Genomic DNA, 27,824 nt, shown 5'->3' with positions numbered 1-27,824 from the left:
TCCTGAGCCACATAAATTTGTGATTTTGGAATTCATAAAATATTTCATTAACCGTAAAAAAATAATAAATATATATAATTCCGACAATAATTTGATATAAAAAGATCAAGTAGGCCTCACAGCATTCAACTAAATATTTCATGTCTCCTCTTAGATCTTTGTCTCTCTGAAGTCAGTGCATGTGTGATAAAGTCAGACACATGACTAAATGTGGCTGATACATGTTTAGGGAGAGACCAGAAACCTCTTTATAAGCCAGTCCCACAGGGCAGAGCAGCACTTTGGATGTCACGAAGCATCTCGTGAAACATCTCTTTCCTCGGCTGTCCTCAAATGACACGCTCTCTCTCGACTCGCCCACCAGCTGACACCACTGAAGCAGGCCTCAGCCATATGCAAATAAAACCTTTTTGTGATTACGTTTGACAGATATTGCAATGAATCACAATTTTGGGGCATTTCACTTTCAGGGAAATAACCCCCCCCCCATAAAATGGACAATGATGTGACTTTTACTGGAGTCTGTTTCCCTGATGTCCGGGGAATATGAAAATTATGCTTTACTTCACAAAATGCTATTTGTAACGATATGTGACATATTTATCCTTGATTAAGAATTTGAAGTTATAAGTCATTGTTCAGTCCAACCTTAATGTATTATTTACATTGGAAAAAACATAACTAAGTCTAAAGCATATACAATTGCTGAAGAATGTCTCATGTCTGTAGAAAGTCTGTAGTTGGAGCCTCTCGCAACACTTGAGAGGATAAACAAACACGTCACAAGAGTGACACGCTGTACAAACACATCCTCTCCTGATGGATGAAGTCTTCACTGCTCTGAGCTGGAGACAGTGACACCTCAGACACCCCTCATTAGAAATCCACAGGGCTCTCTCGTGTGTCACACTGAATATGTGCCTTGAATGGTGGGTAGTGTGTCATTCTGGTGACGTGTAATGTACGTGAATGCAGAATAAGCACGGCGTTCTCGATTGTTCATTTTTAAATCTTGTGGATGAAAGATCCTGGTTCGGCCTCAGTTGGTAAATTAAGGTTCAGGCATTAATGGTTGAGCTCACCACTAAGTGAAAAGCAGCTGCTGTAGTAGGAAGGTTTGATTTGCCAGCCTCCGCTCGTCCTACATGTTTCCTGCAAAGCTCCCCAACTATCTAGTTCAGGATTGAAATCAACACCATTCTGATGTTAGCCTTGTCATTCAGTAAACCCTCAACCAAAACGGTTTTAAAAAACAATATAATTGATTTTCTTATTTATTGTTGCTATTCAACCGCCAAGAAGTCAGGACAACAGGCAATCTGCAAACACCAGGCAACCCAGCACAATAATAATATGCATCAGGCGTAAAGACAGGTTGCTAAGCACCTCCAATCACATGCACACATGCTGGTCTTTTCTTTTATTATGTTGCAACTTATGGAAAATGTTTTGAAATCATAGAGACGACATGAACTACCATGAGCTGCTCCATGGTGCAAGCATTGTGCTTTAAAGTGAGCGCACACATCCTAGGTTTAATCATGTATCTTCTTATCTGTAAAATATAGATACAGATGGAGATAGTATATAAACACCCATTTAAACAAATTATTAAAATTCTGTTTAATAGTTTGTCTGCTATGAATGTATCATGAAACAAGTCTACAGTGTGTACACACACACGCCAGGCACGCACAGACACACACACACACACCCACACACACACACAAACACAATCACAGCAGTGTGGATGCTATACAAGACACCGGCCTGCCCATGGAAAGTTATTTGGGGATTTACTTTCTCAAGGACACTGTGACATATAGAGCCTTTCTCACTGTCTCACTGTCGGTCACAGAGTGTAGTGTACCCTCTGTTTGTCGGGTGAAGCACCCTTCATTAATATGAAATATATATATGTATATATATATATATATATATATATATATATATATAGTTTAAGGACAAACTTCCCTCTCTAGTTACAGATACTGTTGAACCTACTGGTAACCATGGTTTTGCCTCAGCACATTAAACACAGCACTTTTAATAAGCTATTTAAGTAACATTGTAGGCGGTGCAGTGGCAGACTGCATTCCTTGCTCAGTTGGCCTGAACCTATGGAAACCCCCCCCCCAGTTTCTTTGCTGGCATTTTTCTTTATTTTAGTAAATATCTCCTGGCTTTTATCTATAATGTTTATAAGCTGGTCGGATGTTTTTATTATAAAATGAAAACTTCCAATTCCTGCCACTTGGTTTGGGATGGGATTATATGACAGTATCAAGGTTAACAATGTGTGATTCTACACCATAGTATTGTGATTAATATTAGTACAGGTTTTGAGATCACATTAGGAAACTTTGTTCATAAAAATAGAATCACTGTCCTGTGGTTGTCAGTCTACATATTTTTTCCAGACTCATTTGAGGTCACAGTGACTTTTGACCTTAGACCAATCAAAATACGAAGAAAATCCATGGAAGGCATTCTTGAGATATAATGTTCGTACCAAATTTGAAGACATTTCAGGACACAGGACAACCTATTCTCCAGCCACTGTTGTCACAGATGCAGAATGTCAGTATTTATCTATTCCAATTAACAAAATCAGTGAAAAATCAAGGTACTACGTCAAGCTAAGAACAAATCCTATTAAACATTCCTGCCGGTGATATGCAAGATTTCACACATAATAATAGATATTGAAATGGAAGCTGTAAAAATCCTTGCTGCATGACAAATTCTTGCTCCATCTAATTCAATTATATTTGTAAAGCGCCAAATCATAAAATACATTATCTCGAGGCACTTCACGTAGAAGGTGGCGACCTTCAAAAAGAGAAACCCGACAGTTCCCACGATGAAGAAGCACTTTGGCGACTGTGGAGAGAAAAAAACTCCCTCATTAACTTTTATCTTAAGCAAATAGCATCAACCGATTTCAGGCTGATACCAAAAACATGTCCATATCAAAAAAGCTCACTTTACACAGTTTTAATTTTCAAAACAACGGATTCATCCTCGGAAAAAACAATGTCTCTTTAAAAATGTCCCACCTCATGACACCAGCAGGTCTGCCCAGTACACAGTTCCCACTGGGAGCCCACAGTGTGCACAAATGATCCTGACGTGTCACGGTGGATTCAGTGTGAGAGCTGCTCTCTGCAGGTGGGCCGCGGCTATTAGTAAATATATCATCCGTGTTTCCGACACGCTGACACGCCGAATTAATGTCATGTTGTAAATTATACTGTACATGTAAACACATTTTTCCCAGTCAATCAATAACCGTGCACTCGCAGGGCGCCGCATGCACACGCTGTGTTTCACTCGCATTGTACATATATACTGCTCATTTACCGTCTCTCACATACACTCTGTCTTTCCTTCATCTCTTATGTACACACAGGCTCTTATACCCACTCTCTCTCTCTCTCTCCTCCTCCTCCTCTCGCTCTCTCACACACACAGAAACTCCTGCTGCCGTGGTGATTATTCATGGGAGGGAGATAGGGATGAGCAATCAGCGGCCGGCTCATTAATCACACTGGATGCAGCCCCTTAATCTCCTCCACAGGTACAGAGGAATCCTCCGCCGCCGCTCCTCATTGCTTTTCAAACTTACCCTTCTTCTCTATCTCGCACCGCCTCCTCCTCTCTCCCACCCACCACCTCTCTCTCTCTCTCTCTCTCTCTCTCTCTCTCCCTGTGATGCTTTGTTTGCATCCTTGGCTACATCTCTCCGTCTTTGTCGCCCGCCGAGCCTCTCACCCTCTTGATAAGTCTGTGGCTCTTCGCCTGTCAGTCTTCCTCCTTCCTTTCTCTCCCCTTTTAATCTGCCTCCCTCTCTCTCTCTCTCTCTCTCTCTCTCTTGCTTCCCCCTGTTGTTCAATTTAAAGTGGCTTCTTGCTATGGCTGTCGCTCGACTTGCGAGCAGAGCCAAGTTGATGCAACTTCTCCCTTAGGTCTTCTTAACTAGGCAACAATAAAGCCTTGTTAGAATCACAAAGAGAAGATCGAGAGCACACCAGTGGAGGAAGGGTTTATAGAGTAGGTGTGTGTGTGTGTGTGTGTGTGTGTGCAGCGAGGAGTGTTTTAAAACAATCTGTTCCGAGCTGTATTCATAAACAAGCAGCAGGAGCTTGGCAGGAGATCCTACCCTGCTCGCTCTCATGCCTCAGCTGTATAAGCATTTAAAGAATAGGGTTGAGGATACTTCACTTCACTGTCGCTGAATTAAAATAAAATAACGTCCGATTCTGTTATTGCGAGTGCATGATAATTTGACAGAACCACTACCAGTTTTTTTGGAAAAAATGACCTCCGGCTTTTCCCAGAGCAGACCACACAGTGTGATGAGATAGACAGTTAAATTACAGTCCCTGCTTTTGAAAAACCACAGGTTTAAAAAGCCAACACAAATCAGGACGCCCCCTCCGGATTATAATGAGACGTTTCTCCAGTTTTCTGACTGATGTGAAAGCCACTTCCTGAGTTTATGCTTACATTTAAAAAAAAAGGACCCCACTAAAAATATCCCCGCTGCTGTCAACAATATCTATTACTCAAGAGACACACAGCAGTCCTCCTGGATCTGCACACTTACAGGCCATTTAAAGGGAACCGTTCTCTCCCCTGCATTATTCAAGGACCAATTTTCCAGAACAGGTTGCAAACAACAAAGACAATTTCAGAGGGGGGGGGGTGTTGCTGCTAAGCGCAGACGACTCTCAATAATGAACCCGCCTCAGTCGGGTAATGACAGGGTAGAGCTGTCTTTACCGTTTCCTTCAATCCCTGAGGGCAGGAGAGGAACCTCTGGGAAACGAAGAGAGGAACTGTCGGTCTGGAGGATTCACAGATTGTTTAGATGTTAACTCTACACTTTCTCACTTTTACATTGTTGCTTTACATTCAGGTAGTTTGTCTTACAATTGTTCGTAATTCGAGACAGAATCACAAGCTCCTGCTGAAGAGTCCTTTTAATACACAGTCTGTAAATCGCTACATGCTACATGCTAATGAGGTAATTCCTCCGTATAGCTTTTCCCATTATGTGTATTGTTATGACTAGAAGTTCAAATATTTCCACATTTTGGTTTTAGAGCTACTACAGTGTAATGACTATGCATTTTTATATAGAATATCAATTGACATTTAATCAGATATAAACACTATATAATAATATATTGTTTCTTTTTTCTCAATTTTAAGAATGTGCTTTTGTGGTTTTTTGGGGAACTTGGTCATTGTACCTGCTCCTAACTAATACATATGTACATTTGCATTAAATACATATTTCAGTATTGTAAAGACGAGTTTAACTTTTCTAAAATCAAGAATAGAACTAAACTGATCATCCTATTTGCTTTCAAGCTTTATCATGATGCATCTTGTGTAACTTCACTGTCTGTTTCTATTAAACAAGAAATGGTAGCAAAATCACGTTCCAGACACAGCTTACATAAAAAAAAAAAAAAAAAGCTTACATCCTTTGATTTGATAAAATGGAAAACATTTTTAAATCTCAAAGGCCAAAAAAAGTCACCCTGCTCTGAGAGGCTTAATGGAAACAAGCTGACAGTCTGGAGCTAATCTCCCATACTTCATTTGGCTGGATGAGACCCAATTCATTAAACCCATACTCTCATCTGATGGAAGCATAAGATCTATGACAATCTGGATAATCTTTCATCTTTATGGAAAGAAAGAAGGAGGGGACCTGACACCACCCCCTCTCCTCCCATCCCCTCTCTCTCTCACTCTCCCTTTCTCTCCAACAGCTACATTACAAACTGCAAAGGCCTTTTTTCTGACAGGGTCGGCTAAGTGGTCTTACTAGTTTTAAAACCCGTTCAGCCTTGTGGAGGAGGAGGGTAAAAGGGATTAGCGGCCTGCAGCACAACTCAACACGGCGGGAGTCACAGCTTGACCCGACCTGAGGGTCCGCCTTGATAGAGACAGAATGCACAATGATATACTGAGAGCTGCATGTATGTGTGTGTGTGTGTGTGTGTGTGTGTATCTAAGTTTCTGACGATTGCTTGGGTTCATTGGTCTGGGAAGGGCTGCAGGACAGAAGGATAAAAAAAATGGTAATATTCTTAAATGCAGCTGCCACGAGGCCTGTTAGAGATGTTAAAGGACCCTCGAATCCAGACAAGTGAAATGAGAGCACGACTCTAGGTGCCGTTTTGAATTTAATTAGTTACAGTGCAATTTGGAGAGCTCTAGTTTGTTTCTTGAGGGAAAGAGAGGTCAGCGTCTGACAAGTTAAATGTGACAGAAGATTACAATACGCTACATCCACAGAGAGGTAAGGGGAAGGTTTCTTTGTTTTGATTTCATCTCCAGTGAAGCTCCGGAGACGAGTTATTTGCTCTTCTTTTGTTCTGACAACACACCACTGTTTTCCGTCAGAGTCAATGGAGTCTGTTTTACAGCAGGATACTGGACGACAGAAGCACCTTATAAGCATAACAGTCCTTTGCATACTATGAGATATTTCAAGATATTTCCCTTTTACTAAATATTAAAGCTATTCTGCAGATGCTCAAACGTGTATGAATAATCCATTTGCCAGCCGTTCTTAAAGATGATGGTACTAAAAACATTGTTCATCTATCTTGGCTTGATAAGTATCAAAGTACGATCACTTGAATTCACTTTAAGAATAGTAGGGTCTCGGCCCAGTAGTGCAGTAAATTGTATTTTACACTCATATGAGGTCAATATAACCTTTGATTATTATAATCAAATCAGTTCATAATTGAGTCTCAATGAGTTTGCTAAAGAGGCTAAAAATATTTTTGGTGAGGCGCCAATGACCTTTGATGAAATATGATCTTTGACCCCCCCAAATCGGATCTGTTAATATGTGAGTCTGAGTGTGTTTTATTGAATGATTGTAGTTTGTGTGCATAACTTGAAGAAAACAGGGCATATATAGACTTGATACTATATGTAAAATGTGTCTGGAGTTGCACTTGTACGTAACAAAACAGTTGAGTGTGACCCGTTACAAAGAACTGCTGAACAGCTGTTTTGATTAGAATTGAAGATAATCTGTTCCATCAGATACACGTCCTGTTGGATGAAAAGAGTTCAGGCCACAGGGAAATGTACATATTTCATGTTTCATTGTGACTACTTAGTAAAAACCAATTTACTAACGGGTGTGAGTTGGTTGTTAATACCATACGAGTGTGTATTACATACATGTTCACACCTGAGCGCTGTCAGGTAAACACACATTTTGCTGCGAGCTACTGAGCTGCTGTGCCGGATCAGTCGGGTTGAGTTACTTTGCTGAACAGCATCTGGTCTTGTTCAGGCACTTCACTGTATGTGTGATGGATATGTTTAGCTTCCTGACACCAGGGTGATGCCTGTGGTCAGTTTGGAAAATATCTGAGTCAGTCAAGGATCTGAGATGTAGCCAACCTCTGCAGGGATGGGTGACATGATGATATATGCCCGGAGAGACCATATTAGTCACGCTGTCACATTGTTCATCCTGCAGTAGCTCTCCAGTGAATGTATTAGGCTATTGTGGACAACAGCTATTACCGATGTACTTTAAATGGCAATGAATACAAAATATAAACCAAACCTTTCAGCAGCTTAGACGTTAGGCAGGTGAGACTTAAACATGATTATGTTTATCATCTCCAGAAGGGAGGACATGTTTTTATTGCCGTTTGTCTATTAGTAGGATTATGAAAAAAGTCCAGAACCGATTTTTATGAAACCGGGTGGAAGGTTGGGGTATAGGCCAATGAGGAACCCATTTAATTTTGGCTCAGATGCAGACAAAGGGGTGGATCCTGGAATGTGTCAACACTTTCTTCGACATTTAAAATAGTTGCTTTCTTTTTTGACATCTTCATTGATTCTCCAAAAGAAACATGAATGGATCTTGATGAAGGAAATCTGACATATTTACGGGACTGATATCGATTGGTCAGTTCAATTAAACAGTTTGGTGGAGGTATCGCTCTATTGAGAACGACTCTATATGTGATCAATGTAAATGTGTCAAGTTAAGCCTGATGACTAATTGGTCCCCACAGTCCCAACGTAACTATTGATGACTATGACTATTGATGAAAAGCTTTTTCTACATAACAAAGCTACAACGAAAATAAGTGTAATAAGAAACTGGAACAAATGAAACACGGCTTGGTAGCATTAAACTAACAATGCAGTCAGACAAGTTTAAAACACCACAAACAAGTTAATCAAACAGGATACAGAGCCTCTGAATTAAATCTATACAGGAGAGCAAATTCTCCTGTGACAAAATGCCCTCCAGCAAACAAATAATGTACTTGGCTGAAATTTGGGATTCTTCATCATCGCATGACAAGGTCTTGACTTTGTGGAATTATGAACCAACATCTGTGGTTAAATACAGATGATGTATCTCATTTTTCTATTCAGAATATTCCTGCATATTTCTGTGCGATCCAAGAATTCAGGGTCGGCTAATTTTACAGTAAAGCACATTGAACAGCTGGAATTAGCGTCATACGTCTTACGTTATTACAACCGACTGATTTTAAAAACTCGGACCACATTCAGGTTAGTCACTAATGCCAGTTTGTGTTTTTTTTTAAACTCCTGCAGTACATATGTTATTTAGGGTCTTTGTATCTGAACTAGTGTCTGTAATTTTCAACATTTATGGTCCTACAACAAGAACCTTAATAAAACCTTGGAATAGAATCAGATAAAGTAAATGACCTGGGGGGAACTCTGACTGACGAGTGAGGTCAAAAGAACTCACATCTTCTTTTGCCATCGAAAACAATTGGCTAGAAATACCTCAAATACTTCTTTTAAGGTTGAACATTTTGTTTGTTGGTCAATGATTAATTATTGTCTTATTTGGCAGTGGTATCAGGTGACCAGTATGAAAAATAATTTGTTTTATCTCCCCCCCCCCAGTAACAGTGTGTGTTGATTAATTAGTAGGCGAAATATACTGTCATTGTATCACGGCACCGTTAGAACCACGCAGTGGATGAGTTGATGACGTTGATTAATGGGTCCGTATTTTCCTCTGTGTTTGTGTGTGTGTGTGTCAGCACTGTGCAGTGAATTACTGGAGAATAATGTTTGTCTGCACTACACCACCATATTATTATGGATCCTCCAAGCATGACAGGAGTTTTGCAAATTATTATATATATAAATATATACAACTTTAAGGCTAGTGGTCAGATATAGAGCTTGGCAGACAGATATGAGCCTTTCACATACATATCTACGTATCTGGGTTTGTTGATATGCAATGAAACCTTTATTATGATGAATAAACATTACAGAAAATATGTTTATGTTATATGTTTTTTTTAACTTCATTTGAGTATTATTTATTAATAGTTATTAATAATAAAGTGTCTGATGTGATCTGAAAGCAATGTGTGGGTAACACAAATGTTTTAGTCCCTAGTTCTGTTAACAGATCGCAGATCCAGATCGATCCGACTCTAGTCAGACAGAGATCTGATAAGGATTGGAAGTGATTGGGATTCTAACTCTCGGCTCGTTGGAGCTTTCCAGCCACTGCAGGAGCTGTCGACGTGCCGCGGACTGTCCCAGCTGTGTTCCTGACGTCCCGCCATCAAGTTTCTTTTATGGATTTCTGATGTGGAGTACAACAGCACATTAAATAGCTCTACATGCATAGAACTTGTAACTGGGGTTTAACCTGGACAACCAGAAAAGTAAATAAATAAATAAAAGCACTGCGTCATCTCGGAACAAAACACGCCTCGGAGCCTCAACCCCGGAGCCGGCTCACTGCGTGTTGTTTGAGAAGACTGGGCTTGAACTGTTGCTACAGGAGATAATGTGCACCAACACTCAGCCGGGGGGGCATGCAACATCGAGCCGAGTCAGAGAGGCAGACCGCACTCCTGAGAATAAAGACTTCAGATATGGGATTACCTGCTCCTCTATCGTCACCTTCCCCCTCTTTCATACACACTTACACTTCAACAATGTTTGACGATTTCGGCTTTGTGAGTCTGTCAAAGCCACACACTTTCAAGGTCTGCTGAACAACAAAACTCCAGCTTTGGAAATTCTGTGAAAGCCACTAAATGATATTGACTGCTGGTGTGAGCCGCATACAGGAGGAACAATATTCTCTTCAACGGATCAGGAGGCTCACTGTTTGGAAACTTTCAGAAAACTATGGAACTAGTGTTTTAGGTCTGTATAAGTTTGTTTTTTCAAAAAATCCAACTTCAACTCACCCATAAAGGAATATGTAAAAGTATTTAACTGATCTGACTTCATGTCAGAGGGGATGCGTGTCTTTAATTTTAGTGATGAATGCTATTTGTACAATCCTACTTTTTGTTTGTTGTGTTTGGTATTTTTTCTCCAATTATGTCAAACTGTGGAATTAAATCTGAATAAATTTACAATTATAGCTTCTGTTGTTGTGCATCTATCCATCCATCCGGCCATCCACTGTCTTCCACATGTCTTCTTTCCAGCTCTTTCTGGGGGGTCCCAAGGGATTCCCAGGCTGGAAGGGATATGTAATCCCTCCAGCAGGTTCTGGGTCTACCCCTGGTTCTCCACCCGGTTGGGTGCACCCAGTAAACCTCAGACGGAAGGCGCCCAGGAGACATAATGATTAGGACCCCCTCAACTGTCCCCTTTAGATGTAAAGGAGCAGTGGGTCGCAAACTTGTTGTCATTTTTAGGATAATTAAACTGCTTTTGAGGCAAAAAACATCCTTCACGTCCAAAACAATGCTATTACAACTCTGCTTTGAAAACATGTTTCAACCTCCAGGTAATAGATCAACTCTTCTAATTACATGGTTGGTAAACTGTGGGCCTGTAATTGATTCAGGATATTTAGAGTCGACTAAGTCTGCACTTCAGGTCAATGCATCGACCTCAGTATTTTTTAATTTGTCATGCTTGTGGTTCACGCTCAGTCTTATCTATAGGAGCATCCCGGCTGATGATTCATATCATCGAAGTCCTCTCTCTAACCTTTCGCCGGATTTTAGAGCATCAACAGAGAACGCAGGGAGCGAAGCCAAGCTGCTTGTTATGGATTGTCTCCCAGCCAGTGGTTTGCTTCCTGAATCGCCTTTGGACCCGCAGTAATCACAACAAACTTGCCTGAGCAGGTCTGCTTGTTTGTTGAGAGTTACAACAAATTGCACAAATTCCCAACCGCAAACTCCTAACTCCTCCACAGCCTCCAAGCATGGCTGAAGTTTAACTTGACACTTGTTATTCAGGGAGTCAAGCGACAGTATGGTAGTATAGTAACTGTTACCCAGAATGTCTGTTGTTAGTTATTATCCGTGTCCATTTTTCCCCTTCCTCTTCTTTCCCCTTTCCTGCACTTGTCCTCGTCCTCACTTCTCTCCTCTGCCCTCACTCCACTTCCCAAAGCTTGTCAACTCTAATCTCTCACACCCTGCACATTTTCGCCCGGTCCTTTCCCGCAGCCCCACGCTCTCGTAAACATGAAATAGTGTGTTACCTACCCCTGCTTTTTATTCACTTCTCTTTTCCTTCCCCCCCTCCTGCCTCCTCATGGTGCCTCCTCACCCTGCTGCTCCCTATAGCCCGGCTCTGAGCTTCTCGAGACTTTGACAAACATGTGGAAACATAGAGTTATGCATTGCTTGCTTGTTTTTCTTCTAAATCCTCTCCATCGTTCTCTGTTCTTTTTCTTTCTCAACACTTCTGGCCTCCTCACAAATCCCCTTCTCTCCTTCCTCTCGGGTAAACAAGTGTAAACAGGAAGCACCGCCAGGTTAAATTAGTGCCTTTTTTTCTGCACCCCCGCGATCGCAGTCGTCACTCTGATCCAAACAGGATTTGAATGTGGGGGGAACTAGAATGAGTGACTCCTAAGGGTGTTTGTTTGGGTGCGACTCAGCCGTTTGTGTAACAAGCGTTGCAGCCGGGAGCCGCCGCACTGAGCCTGCTTCACTCTCGTTCTCTCGCTTACCTCGTTTCACCTCTACGAGATCTGAGCGTTTGGTTTTCTCTTGTTTGCCGAGTTCAGCTGAATAACGTCAGCACTGGCATCTGTTCAGCTCCAATGTACAAGGGGGAGATCAACTCCTTCATTAAAAAATAACCTCATCACTACAGCCGAGCCATCGATACACACCAACTCGCTGATGGTTTACAGAGAACCAATGTTTACCTGTAGAGAACAACCCCAGGTGCATCTCTGAGAATAATTTCCAGAAGCTGAGGTTGCCCAGCCACGATGGTTTAGGCGGTTGGACTCTAACCTCGATTGATTGTCCTGTGCTCTATAAATCTGCTCCGAATTATTCTCTTCCCTTTCTTTCGTCTCCTTTTTCTCCCTTTCCCCTGTGCGCTTCTTTTCCGCCGTGTTTATCTCCTTTGTTCTGAGAGAACATTTTCAAAGCCGGTGAAGGTGGAAGCTGGAGGGGATTGCGTTGAGGAGATCAGAGGAGAAAAATTAGGAGGAGTACCACTCCCATGCAAGCGCACACAACCGGAGAGGCGAACACGCAACCACACGGACGCGAACTTGTTTGAAATTGCAGGGGAGTGTTAAAATGAGAGGAAGGGAGGGAGACCGGGGGAGATTGTTCCACCTAAGATGCAAGAGAAAGAGCAAATCAATGGCGGCATGATAATGAATTATTTCCTCGCCACAGAGGGAGTTAGAGAGGAGAGATAAAAACAGACCACATGCTGTGCCACTAACAGCCGGAGGGCAGCTGCCTGTGAATTATGGCGCGTTGGAACACACTTGCTGCCCTTGGGATCCATTGGTTGTTAAAGGAAGAGACAGTGAAAAGAGATGGAAAGTAAGAGAGCCGCAAAGAGATGGGGCGGGCGGAAGAGAAATGTTGGAAGGGGTAATGGTAAAGCCTCCTGAGTTCATGAGACGCACGGGTTTACATCTCTGTGGCTAATTAGAGAAAATGAAATTAAAGTGGTGGAAATGAAAGAGGGATAGATGAGGGAGATGGAGAAGCGTGGGAGGTGTCTGAGGAGGGTTATTCAGAATGTGTAATTACGAGAGATATTAGACGTCTGCAGGAACAGGTCCGTCTATCCCCAACGCCACGTCATGTCCCAGTGGACCTGGAATACCCAACAAGTGGGAGTCATAGAGATGAATGAATTCCAATTTGTTCTCCATCGCAGTCCGTTTGACACACCCACAGTAGACATTAGTCGAACTCTTTGTTCTCGCTCAACAAAGATATCCCGCTGCGGCCGTCCTAGTTGAGGTGCTCGATTTACATCCAGCCTTTAAAACTAAAAAGTGTTTCAATATATACTTTTCAATTTCAAATATGCCGTTAGTGCCTATATAATGGTTCACAGCGGAATTCCTGGATACATCCAATCAGTGGTTGCAATCTGCTCGTGGTTTATTATTTTAATGTTTCACTTCTTTTGCAAGCAGCACACGAGTAACCTCGACTGAACTGCTTGGTTATTTTTATGAGACGAATTGTTTGCAACTCTTACAATTTTATACATCATCCATCTGCAATGTTAACTATTCATCCTTTTTTTTTTTCCTTAACTCAGTGTTATAATTGAGTTTGGATGAACTGTGTTTTTGCCTCATCTACTTTATTTTCTCTTAAAGTAATTTTCTCAGAGACACATGGACACAGTGCACGGATGAAATGCACGAGAATTTAACCGAGCCCAGTTTTGCCTGTTAAGCAGCAGCAGGGCTTTAATCTTTCCTCGTGTCTGCTTTGTAAAAACAAAATCTAAAGATAATTCCTAAGGCTTAAATTCAAGCCCTGAACAAGAGCCCCATCATATTGACGTGGGATTATCTGACCACTCAACCAATTATAAAATAACAATTTAAGATGTAACAGCTGTTTAAAGCGTATTTTTTAATGTAATGACCACTTTCAGTTTCTGCTTTTTTTGCAAACAGCTGTCTCTCTGTATTTCAGGCTAATTCACAGATCCATATTGCAAAAAAGCCAGTGCATGCTGGTTTTGGTCGTAGCAGAAGGGAGGTAGCACAGTTTGAGATACTGTTCCCTATATATTTGGATGACGACTGTTGAGCAGCAGGTATGATGCACGTTTTATATTTCTGCCATAAATCCAGATGTTGGTGCTTGGATAAGGCACGTGTTGACACCAGGCCCCACACTAGATACAACTCTGGGGTATTTACTGCTTCAGTTTTTTTATTTTTTTATCATCCTGAAAAAACAAGGGAAACTTCCTTCAAAAACACAACATCTGATCGGTAGAAGAAGAAGAATCTTAATATAACAGCCAGCTTGAAAAACCCATTACGAAGTGATTCAAGGATAAACAGCAGTCTGAAAGCTACCGTTTCATATTTTTGTTTTTTTTACAATTAACACAACATAACGTTTCCCTACATATACTATTTATATTCGATATATGTGCACTGCTAAGTTTATATTCAGTTTACTGGCAATACTACAAGTACTATAATGCTGTTATAGTGCCACTACTAATCTCTTACAGACATTGAACGCTGGTTTTCTGACAAAGCTCTTTCTTAAAACGGATGAGTTGAAGTCTTTTATTCACCTAAAATAATTGAGCTTCATTTCCCAAATATTCTTCCTTTGAACACAACCAGTTTGTAGTTAAAAAGGAATAGTGTGACATTAAATTACTTTATTAATTATTGAGAGATCCATGACTGCAAATGCTTTTCAATTTACTCTGGTCTATTATAATTGTGTAACAATATATATATATATATTTTTTTTAAATAAACACAGACACAAGAATATACATCAGAAGGTCATCTCTAGTAAGGCAGATATGTATAAATGGAGAATGGGATATGCATATATCATAAACATGTCATCCTTTATTGCCGATTATGTGCATATTGCTTACTTTACTCTATGTGTTCTTGACTACCACTCTCTGACTCTACTCTCGTGTCCTCCTGTGATTGTGCGACATCGACTAAGTTTCTCACTAAATAAATGATTCAGAGATTAAAGAGACAGCCACAGTTGCCATGACAACCCGCTGGGCATCGCTCCTTATTGTATTCAGAACAGACTGCTGGATGACCACTGGCTGCACGGGGCTGTGAGTGTGTGTGTGTGTGTGTGTGTGACTGCATGTGACTTGTGTACACAAGTGAGTGCCTGTGTGCGTGAGGTAATTATGAAGAACAGAAAATGAAATTGGCTGCCGGCCGTGTGGTTTCTATGTCGCACGCCAAGACACTGAAGGCAAAGTGGCTAAAAGTAAATGATTAAAGCCGAGAGATGAAGCTGTAGGAGTCATACACAAATACATGTCCAGTTTAAAGTCAAAATATGATATGGCCACACATAAATGAACATGCCACCATTGATGTAACCTAACATGGATTCAGTCAATCAATGATCTTGTCAATGGGAGTTATATCTACTTCTCTCAATAGACAAGGTCAAAGCAGTGTTTCTCCTTAATTATCGAGACTGGGATGGTCAGCCCAGTTTCATAATGAACCTTTTTTTTCCACTTCATTTAATGTCACACCAATGCAAATGTTTTTAGCATCCACGCAGACAGTCAAACCTTCTCTTTCACTCTCAAGTCTGTGTACCTGTCACTTGAAAACTGTTGTATGTGAGAGTAACCAGCTAACTTCTGCCAATTCCTTGGGAAACACTGCAATGTTTTAGTCGGACAGTGTAAGAGATGGGAAGCTATTATTTGTGTGGATTACATAGAAGATCTTAGTACTGATCATAGTCTTAAATCAATTTAACATATTAAAACCTATAGGACACTTAAACCTGCTTTTAAGTTCACTGGAAATATAACATTTCTACATTGCAAGTTTGATGGATTCTCAAATCAATACATGGATCACTCCATTCAGTGAAATGTGTAACCAAAGCCTCAAGAGTTACCGCTCACCTGCTACCGCAGCTATACTGCAGTAACGGGGTAATTACCCATGAATAGAGATGACGCTTGGAAGGCGCCATGAAGCCCCTTATACACACCAGCAATTAGTGGCAAAGGTCCATTGAGCGGTAATAAGGCATCAGACAGAAGCTAGGGGAGGCTGGGCCGGGGACAAGAGAGAAATGAGATGAGAAGGAAAGGAAAGGAAAGTGAGAGGAAGGAAATAGGGAGAGATTGAATTTTAAAGGCAGAAAAACTGAAAAAAAGAAGGATAGGTCAACAAATGGAGAGGAAACATTGGAAAGCGGAGGGGAGGAAGGTGGAGGGAAGCTGAGTGTGTGTGTGCGTGTGTGTAGAAGGAAACTCCAAGACCTCCAGTTCAAAGGCACTTTGTTGCTGAGAGCTTAGCTGGAGGTCTCTCGCCCACTTGGCTGTCAGAGAACAACAGGCGCCCCTTGTACAAGTGATATCTGATCTCAGCAAGATTATTTGTGCAGATTAAGGGCAAACTTGAGTAACATGAAAGATCAAACGTTGACGGCAGCTGCCGGGCAGCCACACAAAGATTTGATCTTGCCTGAAGAGGCACCGGGGCTCTTCTTAGAGCTTCACTGGGCACTTACAAGGTGGAAAATGGAGACAGAACCAAGCGTGAAAAATATTAACCATTTTCTGCCATTGCAGCTCTGACTGATCACAGGTTCCTGTCTGCATGCACACTGTATATGTATGGTTGTACAAAGACGCTTTTATGTGGGTTTCCCTATAAGTCCCTTTACTGCACAGATATGTGTTCAACCGGGATGCTGCACACACTACGGAAATAATCTTTAACAAATGTCATCTAATATTATTATTTTAATTGTTTAATACGATGGCATAGATAAACAAATACATAGTAAATATAAAGATGTGGTTATTTTAAGTTAACTTAGTTCATCATTATTTAAATCGGCACCTAAAGGTCCAGGACAGGTTTTTCCTCCAGTTTTAAAGGCTGCACTCTGGACTTCTATACTTGTGTATTTCTACATTCTCTCATTTTTAATTGAATTCCTTCCTGTGGGCTTTTCCCTTGAGATAGAAAAAAGGCTCTTCTACGACCCCCGTTTCCTCTCCCCTCTTCTCAGTCTCCCCCTTGTCTCCCCACGATACGCTCTCCTTCTCCTCTCGCTCCATTTCATCCTCATCGCTCCTCCTCACCTTCCTCCTCGACTCCGACTCTGCTGCTTCACCCTCTTGATTAATTAGTCAGACGTGCCGTGTGGCCCCTGCCAGTGCTGCCCAGCATCGCCATATAATTGCACTATTAACTGTCACATAGGTAAACATGGGAGACAGTGGAGGGAGTGCGTTAAGTGAAATAACAAGACTGTAAGCTTTGAGGGGAAGAGCTGCATGTGCAAGAAAGATGGAGGAACAATGGGTAAAAGAAAAAACAGCCTGGTGCTAATTAAATAGTCACCAACTGTGTGTAAATAATAAAAAATGGACCATTGGTTCATTGGACTGCAGCTTTAATGGTTCTGTTAACATTTTATAACAACCCCCACAGTTGTATGGTTAGTTGTATAAATACTCCTTCCAATTTGAAGCGAACTTGAACTCAGAATCGCTCCATCTTGTTGCATCCTAGAGAATTCTAGGATTATTTTTTTTTAATGTGCCCGCTGCTTGGTTGGGACTCTGGGATAATCAGCTGTCAGATGCTGGGTCTGTCTACAAGTGGATGTGGAGAAGCCATCATCCAGGAACCCCCTCACAAACTGTGAGTGAGGATGTTTGCAGCAGTGATAGTCCGGCTTCCATCTCAAGCAGGGAAATGGTCCTAATGTGGCCAGCGCGAGTATTTACATGATGTTCCCTTAAAGTCCTTTTTGACTGAGGTCACTACAGGTATCAAGGTGTTGTTCAAATCATTAGTAAACAACTAATCTTTGTCATAAAGCTGATACTTTTTTTTTTCAATATTTTATTTATAAATTTTCAATATATAAAACAGGCAATAAGCATATTGTGACAGAAAAAAGACACATTGAACAAGTGTTCATGGACAAACACATATTGTACAGACAGCAAAAAAAACAAAAAAAACAACAGAGAGTACAAAGAGAGAGAGAGACAGAGAAAAATAAATAAATAAATAAATTAAAAATAAATAAATAAAGGGGACCTGCTCTGAAACAGTACATACAATTATCTACAGAACATACCTGTCATTATATAGAAGTCAAAAACATGAAGTTACGTTGGTAGAAAGGAATGTGAGTGGAGCATGACTATCACTGTTGGGTCATTCTTGACAAATATAAAAAGAAAGGTTGCCAAATCTTATCAAAGGCTGCAGAGCTGAGAGAGACATTGTGTCGGATCCTTTCCATATGCAGCAGACTGGTAGTTTCTGAAAGCCAGGCCTTAAAGGAAGGCGCCTCACTACTTTTCCATAAAGTTAGTATGTTCCTTTTTGCTATGACCATGCCGTATTGTATAGTCCTACGGTGTTCGTTGGTGAGCATAGAAAGGTGCTGGGAGCCACCTAAAATTGCAGTGAATGGATCTGGAGAAATATTACACTCATATACCTCAGAAAAGCATTTGAAAATATCAGACCAAAACTGGTTCAATTTGGGACAAAACCAAAAGAGATGGCCTAAGGTTCCCTCAGCTGACTGGCATTTTGAGCAGATTGGGGATACAGAGGGGTAGAAAGAATGGAGTTTGGTACAGGAATAATGTAATCTGTGGACAACCTTAAATTGAATAAGTTGGTGCCTTGAATTTATTGAACATTTATGAATATCACCGAGGTAGGATTCCCAGTCATTGTCGCTTATCGACAAGGCTAAGTCTTTCTCCCAAGCCTCCTTTAAGTGCTGGGATGAGGTCGGGTTAAGTGAGGTGAAAAGATCAACAAATCGCGAAGTGAGTTTCTTAGAATCAGGAGGTCGAGTCAAAAGAGTGTATAATTCAATGGGAGCTGGCAACGATTGAAAGTAAGGAATATTTTTGCGGGTGAAATCTCTAATCTGCAGGTAGCGGAAGAAGTGCGTGTCTGACAGTGTATATTTCCCCTTCAACTGAGCAAAGGTGGCAAAAGTCTTGTTAAGATAAAGGTCCCCAATGGTGGCAATACCTTTATCCCTCCAGAAAAGGAAAGTGTTATCAGACAATGAAGGTGGGAAAGCGTGGTTTCGGTAGAGAGGGGTGTAAGAGGAGATCTCAGGCAGGTTAAATGATTTCCTTATTGATACCAAATTTTTAAAGAGCTTGTAACTATGAAATTATTTCCAGCAATGGATTTTAAGGGTTGAGCTGAGGAGAAGAGGAGGGCTGGCATAGAACTGACGGGGAGACTTTGTTCAATTGCGAGCCAAGATGGGGTGTGGGCAGTAACATTACCCTGATGTGCGTTTTGCCAATACATTAACGCTCTGCAATTCGCTGCCCAGTAGTAGTGGCAGAAGTCTGGTAAACTGAGGCCACCAGCTGATCTGGGTTTGGTTAAATGTTTTTTAGCAATACGATGCGTTTTGAAACCCCACACGAAAGGTAGAATGAGTGAGTCTAATAATTTAAAAAAGGATTTGGGCAAGAAAACAGGTAGATTCTGGAAGAGATAGAGGAATCTGGGAAGAGTTACCATTTTGATTGCATTGACACGACCTATCAGAGATAATGGTAGCAGTCTCCAGGATTCGATATTCGATTTTAATTTATCAATCATGTCCAGGAAATTCAGTTTATAAATTAACTTGGGGTCTTTAGGGATTGTGGTTCGTAAGTATTTGATTTTGTCTGTTACAATTTTAAATGGCAGGTTTTTAAGGAAAATTGGGTCCAGATCACCTGTAAGGGGCATGAATTCACTTTTATCCAGATTTACAGTGTAGCCAGATATTTCACCAAATTTTTCAATGAGTCTTAATAAAGGGGGGAGGGAGTCTTCTGGGCGGGATAAAAACAAAACTACATCATCCGCGTACAGCGAGATACGGTGGTCGACTCCCCCAAGGATTACTGGGGCAATAGAAGGGTGGTTCCTGATACTGACAGCGAGGGGCTCCATTGCAATAGCGAATAATAATGGGCTGAGGGGGCAGCCCTGCCGGCAAGATCGTTGTAATTTGAAGGTAGGAGATCTGTTGTTGTTAGTGATAACTGAAGCGGTAGGACGAGCGTATAGCATTTTGACCCAGGAGGCAAAGCTCTCCCCCAGACCGAACTCCCTTATTATAGCCAATATATACGACCACTCAACTTGATCAAACGCCTTTTGGGCATCAAGAGCGAGGACAGCTATTTTAGAATCTTTACCAAAACTAGTGTACATAATATTCAACAGACGCCTTACATTAAAAAAAGAAAATCTGCCTGGAATAAATCCAGTCTGATCTTCATGGATTATATCTGCAATGCATTTATTCAGTCTGTTTGCAAGAATTTTAGTGAACACCTTAAGGTCACAGCCCAGGAGGGCAATAGGTCGGTATGAGGAGGGGTCTGTCTGGGTCTTGTCTTTTTTCAAGATCAGAGAGATGTTGGCAGAGTAAAGCGTCTCCGGGAGCAGACCAATTGACATAGAATGATTAAACATTCTTAACATGAAAGGAGCTATAATGTCTAAATATGCTTTATAGAATTCGATGCCAAATCCGTCCGGGCCGGACGCCTTTCCACTAGGAAAAGAGCGGATTGCCTGTTGAACTTCCTCTAATGTTATGTCAGCATTTAAATCTGTTTGTGCAGAGGGACTCAATTTAGGCAGGTGGAGAGTGCGGAGAAATTCAGAGGTATGAGTTGCAGTAGTGGTAGACTTTGAGGTGTAAAGATCTTCATAGAATTCACGGAAACATTCATTAATTTTCTCAGGGTCTGTAGTAGTGGTTCCCGATTTGGTCTTAATTTCATGAATCATTCTGCTAGCCTGGATGTTCCTAAGCTGGCGAGCCAGTAGTTTATCCGGCTTGTCGGCTAGCTCGAAGTGTTTTTGTTTAACTTTTAGTAACATTAAGCTGACTTGGTCAGAAAGGATAGCATTATATTTAGACTTTAATTTGGTTATTTCAACAAGCTTAGAAGGTGAGGCGGTCAATCTGTAGTCTCTTTCTAATAGTTTGAGTTGAGTTGTGACATCAATTAATTCTTTCATCTTGTCTTTTTTTATTTTAGCCTCATGAGCTATGATATGTCCTCGTATAACAGCTTTAAAAGCCTCCCATAGAGTGGAGTCATTTACCTCGGGTGTATCATTTTCATGAAAATATTCTGTTATTCTGCTGGCTGTTTGCTGGCGAAATTGTATGTTGTTAAGTAGTAAAGGATTGAACCGCCAGTTAAATGCGGTCTTGGTCCCACCAATATTTATTTTTAGTTCAACAGGGCTGTGATCAGAAATTATGATATCATGATATTTGGAGGAAATTACATCTGAGGTCAAAGTGGCGTCAGTCAAAAAGTAGTCAATTCTCGTATACGACTTATGTACGCTTGAGAAGAAGGAAAAGTCCCTATCGTTTGGGTGTTGCAGCCTCCAAATGTCAAGAAGGTTCATTGACTTAATTATATTATTCAGCGCAATACTGGCATTAGAGAGACTGGTGGGGCGAGAGGAGAGTCTATCAAGAGAGCAGTCCAATACCGTATTAAAATCACCACCCGCGATTAAATGAGTGGATGATAAATCTGGAATAAGGTTGAAGACTTTCCTAAAAAAACCAGGGTCGTCAAAGTTAGGTGCGTAAATATTCAGAAAGGTTACATGCCGTGACAGAATGCAGCCTGTTACTATTAAATAGCGGCCGTTAGGGTCAGAGACAGTGGAAATATGTTCAAATGGAACGGTCCGTCTGATTAATATGGCTACACCTCTGGCCTTAGAGGAGAAAGTTGACTGATATATCTGAGATATCCAAGCACATCTCAACCTCCATTGCTCATTATGTTTAATATGCGTTTCTTGCATAAAAATAATATCTCCTGACAAAGACTTTAAATGGGAGAAGACTTTGCCTCTCTTCAAGTTACTCTGCAAACCCCTGACATTCCAGCTAAGTAGTGTTAAACTGCCACCTTGTGGCGGAGCAGGAGAGTTGTCAATGATCACAGAAGGATAGTAGATGTATGACGACGTAACATATCGAAAGGCATAATAGGTATGGTACATTTAAGAAGAGCAGGCGAAAAAAGGGAAAACGAGAAGACATATAGACTAAACCCCCCCCCTGTCCACCCCACCAAACGAGGTGGAACAAGAAAAACATAAGCACTGAGAAACGGCTAAACACTGCAAGAAACCGTCGAACTAGAATAATACTCCTTGCTAAAGCAGAGAACATGATTCGCTAATCAATAGACCGGTAGCCCCGTCCACACAAGTAAACGAAAAACACTCATATATTTAGCGGTTAAATAGCACTCAATTCTTAGTGTGACTGAGAAACTGAAACGGGTACCACTAAAATGTCTTACGTGGGTGTCTGGGAGCGGCAGCAGGATGAATAAGTTCCCCGGGCGGGGATAGAGCTCACACCGGAGCGGCGGGGGATGTAATACATTTGTCTATGAAAGACTCGGCATCCGTGGCATCCTGAAATATTTTCTGCTCCGTGCCGTGATTGAAGATCAGTCTGGCGGGGAAGAGGAGACCGTGTTTGATCCCGGCGTCCCTCAGTTTCTTTTTTGCTCCGGCAAAGGCGCGGCGTTGTTCGGCGACTTCAGGTGAAAAGTCTGGGTATACGCTGATTCGGGCGCCGTTGAAGGTCAGGGGAGCCTGCAGGCGGGCAAGCTTAAGGATTTTTTCTTTCTCCGGAGGGTGATGAATCTTAGCGATCATGGTGCGTGGACGGCCGGCTGAGGGTGGACCGATGCGGTGCGCCCGGTCAACTTTGAGTCCACTTGGGAAATGATTGGTCCCGAGGAGCTGCGGCAGGAACTCAGCGAGAAACTCGGAGTCGGGTTGCCTTTCTCAACTTTTTCCGGTAGCCCAGTAACTTTAATATTGCAGCGTCTAGATCGGTTCTCGAGGTCTATTAGCTTACGTTTAGTGGACTTGTTGGTTTCCAATAGCTCCGTGCACCGTTTCTCCAGGGCTGCGATGCGGGACTCGTGGTCGTTAGCAAAACCCTCCAAGTCGGAGATGCGTGCCGTGTGGTCCGCCAGGGAAGTCTGAACTTGTTGAAGGTTAGAATCAAGCGCGTTGAATCTGGCGTTCATGTCATTGTCCAGTTTCCCAATAGCCGCCAAGACGCTAGCCAGCGTGGGTTGTGACGTTGAAGGATTATCGGTGTTAGCAGCGGAGCCTGGGCTGTTAGCCGGGCTTAGCTCAGGGCTAACGGCACCAACCCTTTCCATAGTAGGAACGGTTTTGCCGCTTTTCTTTGGGTTCGCGTTCGGATGCGAAGGTTTCTCCTTAGGTTTGTTTCTGCTGGGTCCGCTCATATTTCTGAAAGTGTTGATTTTAGCAAATATTTAGCGAGAGTGTGGAGGAGCCACTCGAAAACAGGACTACTCCATGCAGTGCTCACTAGCGCCCCCCATAAAGCTGATACTTGAACTGGTGAAGTGAAGTCGTGTACAGGGTATGCTCGGGGTTCATGTGATATAAAAAACACCACTGGGAAGTGGCCGATGTGCTTGATGGATTGGTCATCGCCAACTGGGACATCGACAACTTTCCCTCTTAACTCGCTAAAGCTAATCAAAGCAAAAAGGCAAAGAAGAACAGTTTTGCTTGTTTCCCCCAGGAGCTCCCTTTCTGTCTGGTGCGCACTTATTTGCCTTGACGGACCAAAGAGACTCATCTTTACCAACAGTTCCCTGTTTCCCTCCAGGTGCTACATGGGAATCTGTATGTTTTCCTCCGGCTCAACTTTGATGTTGCACTGGACGTGAGCACCAGGTAAACAAACTGGGGGAGTTAGCCACAACCGGCCAAAACAACGTGGTGCATCATAATTCGTCCTTTTTTTCGAATGCAAGGAAAGGAACGGCGAGCATAAGGAAATAAGACAGCCTCTGAAGAAAGAAATAATTACTCATATTTTGACCCTTTTGTAATAAGAGGCACACTAATTAGCCAAATAACGGTCTGCTTTTGTTCACTTTTGTCCAGAAACTTTCTGAGTCACTTGAAAGTTCTGAGTAACTGGTTAGCATGGGGATTTCGGCCCTGAGGGGAAATACACAGACTCTATCGACAGGGAGACAAAAACTCTGATCGAAAACTACAAGATCTATCGACAGAATGTTTTCACTGTCGGTGCCACAGTGCTGTCACGACAAGACTGATGTATTATCTGTGTTCCTATCCTTTAAAGCACGGGAGATGTCACTGTCAGGAAATGCCCATCTTTGTTATTGAGCTCAGTGTGTTGGACTTTTGGTTAGAACGCTCTAAGCTCCCAAGCAATTTGTTAATAATCACAATGAGGACAACACAGGTTGAGAGAGGAGAGAAAGGAGGTTTAGTGATTGCAGTTCAAGTGTAAGTCAAATCAAATCATTTCTGGTTGGTCTAAAAATGACATTAAATTGAAACTGCAAATTTGTAAAAAAAAAAGAAAAAAGAAATAGCTTGAAAAAGAAAAGATTTATCTTGTCTCTAAACTTCTTACTGCTTGTCTTTGTCCCAGTCTCTTGCTGCCTCTTTGTTGATTTACACAAATTATTTTTCTTCCGGGGGTTTTCCTCCTCTGCTCCTCCGTTCTACTCCCGATTTGCTGGTTTGATGACCCGGACTCAATCATGAGGATTTAGTATAATAAACAAGCCAGTGGGCAGACACGGGAGCAGGACTCCGGGGCATTGGTTTTCACGGCCGTCGCTGTTTATCTTTGTGCTGCTGCGTTTTATGCTGATCTCTGCAGGATGTGGAGTCAACAGTTCCCAAGTGTCTGCATTTAAATCAAGACATTTTTTTTTCAACGAGCATTTGACCATAAGTGCACAATGGGAGTAGCAGAGTGGTAAATCGAGAATATATACTTTATGAAAATGTCTTTCCTAACTCGGTGTTTCTTTTCTAATACCTGTGACCTCTACCTTGCAGCCATAGGGACACGTGGTCTGCTGCAGCTGTGTATGCAAGGAATGCTGAGGAAAAAGCCATTATTATGAAGAGCAGCAAGGCTATCTCAGGCAGTGCATTTACAAAAGGTTACTCGCCATACAAAGCACACGTGCAGCCCATGTATCACCTCGGGGCAGCTTTATATATTACACATGTATCCACAAAGGAGCTCTGACCTTGTGTGACTGTGTATATTGCATCTGCAGGCTACAGATAGCTCTCAACGAGCCTGCTCACCAATCCGCTGCAGAGCCAACGCCGCTGAGAAGTGAGCGAGTGTGAATCATCTTGGCTGCGGCGTCTCTGCCAGTGAATTCCCGGACATTTATTGTGGTGTAAATTCCGGGTACAGTGGCTCTAATTTGGATACAAAGGGCACGTGCACAAGCCGTCCACTCCTGCACAATGTTGACACTATAGTAAATGTTAGGAAACAAACCCTCGTGAAACCAAACACCATTAGGAGGCTGCAGAGCTGAATTAAAGCCATTATGCACTTATCTCTGTCCTGCACTGAGCTCTGTGAAAGGAAAGGTTGATTATTCACTTCTGCTGCAGCCCAGAACGAGAGGCTGTTATTTTTCTGGCCTTATTGAACGCCTCGCCCGCAAATGGCAAATGTTCTCTGCTGCCTCTGTGCTCTTTTCATTTGAAGATCTCTTTCTCTTTATTCCTTTCTAAAATGAGTGGGTTTTGGACTGTTTGCCAAACCAGAAAAAATGAAACTGAAAACATCACATTACATACTGGAAACTAATGTGATAAAATAGTTCAATATTTTATATTGTTTTACTTCCCTGTGTCTCAATAAATGTTTAATCAAGCTTTTAGCTTTTAAATCAGTGACCAGAATGTAATCAGAATAAACCTAATTTATACACAACTTTAGATTTGTGTATGAAACAGACGAGAACTTCTGTCCATACTCGCTAGTTTTATTCTTATTTGTGGAAGTCTTCTGAAAGCTGTTGTCTACCAACAAAACGGAGCAGTACCAACAGAAATGATGGGGGGAAGTTTACTAATCATTTTAGGGAAACGACCAAAGGACACAACATAGCGAGGAGCTGGTAAGAACCACGGGCGTCTAAGGGTTAGGAACCGGGACACAAAGACCAACGGCTGATTTTGCCTCTTTCTTAAGAGTCGGATTTTGCTAAAAGAAAGCTTCTACTTCTACCACTAGAGGATGACATGTTGTAAAGCACATTTCTTTTTGTAAATCTCTTGCCAGTACTTGACTATAACCACACATGACTATTCTGTGGTTGTGCTGATTGGATTACAACAATTTCTACACCTCTGTGATTAATCTCCCTGTAAATTTTCAGCAATTTTGAAAACTCCATCAGCACCATTCAGTGAGCATTTTTCTTTGATTGTAATTCTATATCCAGCGTCTGCAGAGAGAAATGGGTTTAAGGAGAATCTACTTAACACTGGTGCCTTGGAGTCAGGGAAGAAAAAGAAAAAATGCATAAAAAACCCTGCCGGGCTTGTAAAAGGTAGAATAAGTGAAGAGAGAATCAATAAGAACGCATGAATCATTTCAGCACTATTCTCCAAGTATATTCAATTTATGGTTAAAAAATATAAATAAATAAATGTGGGTGTCAACAGAACAGAGCAGAGGAGTGTCGAGATATATAAGTTAAATAAGGCAAAGACGGCAGAGGGGGCAAAACAACAATCAGCGTTTCTTAACGTAGGTTCAGTGACTGTGGGAGCAACAATGGAGCTGTAGTTATCGTCTTGGGGAACGGCCAAAGGGCTTTTACTCTTACATCAAAGCTGCAGAACAGGGAAAAAATACCAACAGAGGAGAACCATGCGAACTGAAAGAGAATCGCTGAGTGCACGTTCTACTGCCGTGCTTCTGAGTTCCAGGGTCTCCGAAATATGACTAAAGCCTGTGTTGCAAATGTTCGCCTGAGATCAGACGACGAGCTCGACAAGAGAATATCAACCGGGGCAAAACACTTTCTCCCATCGCTCAGGTTTATTATTTGTGTTTGATTTTTCAACCGTGGGACCATATTGTCAGTTTCCACCCTGCTGAACACACCTGTGATTCCTGGCTGCTCCTCTTTTTTCCGGAGCGCTCATTGGGGAGAGCCCTAATTGCCTCCCAACAAAAATACACAATACCTGCAGTTACACACACACACACACACACACATATATGACTCCCCCTTTACTGTTGCCTTTCCGCAGCCCAACAGTTAACCTTGAGCATCATCCAATCAATAGCTGGTATTATTGCTCCCAAACGATTCCTTCGACTGGTTGTCAGACATAAAATGCGTTGACCAACCCGTCCTCAAACCTGCAGGCAGGCCCGTGGGTTGGTAAGTATAGCATCTGCTCACTGCCCATCTGGTAGGTGAGAGAGCGCACCCAAATAACAGTGGGATGGTTCCCCCTTACAACCAGTCATTAAGAGGTTAAATTAGTGCTGGGGCCTAATGGAGCTGCACTGGCTGAAGGTAGAGCTCCAGAAATGAGCACCTGTCCCACCTAACTGCTGAATTCATCAACTTAAGCACATTATTATAAACGTTTTGGATTCAGACCTCGGTGCTTTCGCCGCAGTTTCAAGCGGGATATGGACCAGAAAAATTAAGTTGCGGGAGGTTGCCATGGAATCCAGCAATTCTGACGGCGATGCCCCCGGTAACATTAGCGTTGGAATTTCTGATTGCGGGTCTTAATAACGTGGAACATGCCCGAGAGCTCAGCTGCCGCTCAGACCTAAATCTGAAAGGCCATTATGGCTGTTCCAGATGCTCCAACCGGAGCCGGGTCTGGGCACATGGGCGAGTGAGCAATTATCAATTTGTCT

General features: G+C 42.0%; 1 protein-coding gene across 1 annotated transcript in view; it reads right to left on the bottom strand.

Annotated features, from left to right (window-relative positions):
• Positions 1 to 27,824, bottom strand: part of fstl4 (follistatin-like 4) — a 182,678-nt gene that overhangs the window by 33,738 nt on the left and 121,116 nt on the right. The gene's annotated exons all lie outside the window — the stretch shown is intronic.

The sequence above is a fragment of the Pleuronectes platessa genome, chromosome 15 (assembly GCF_947347685.1).
Source record: "Pleuronectes platessa chromosome 15, fPlePla1.1, whole genome shotgun sequence".
In the NCBI taxonomy this organism is placed as follows: domain Eukaryota; kingdom Metazoa; phylum Chordata; class Actinopteri; order Pleuronectiformes; family Pleuronectidae; genus Pleuronectes; species Pleuronectes platessa.
Note: the sequence above shows the minus strand (reverse complement) of the source record. Positions and strands in the feature narration are given on the sequence as shown.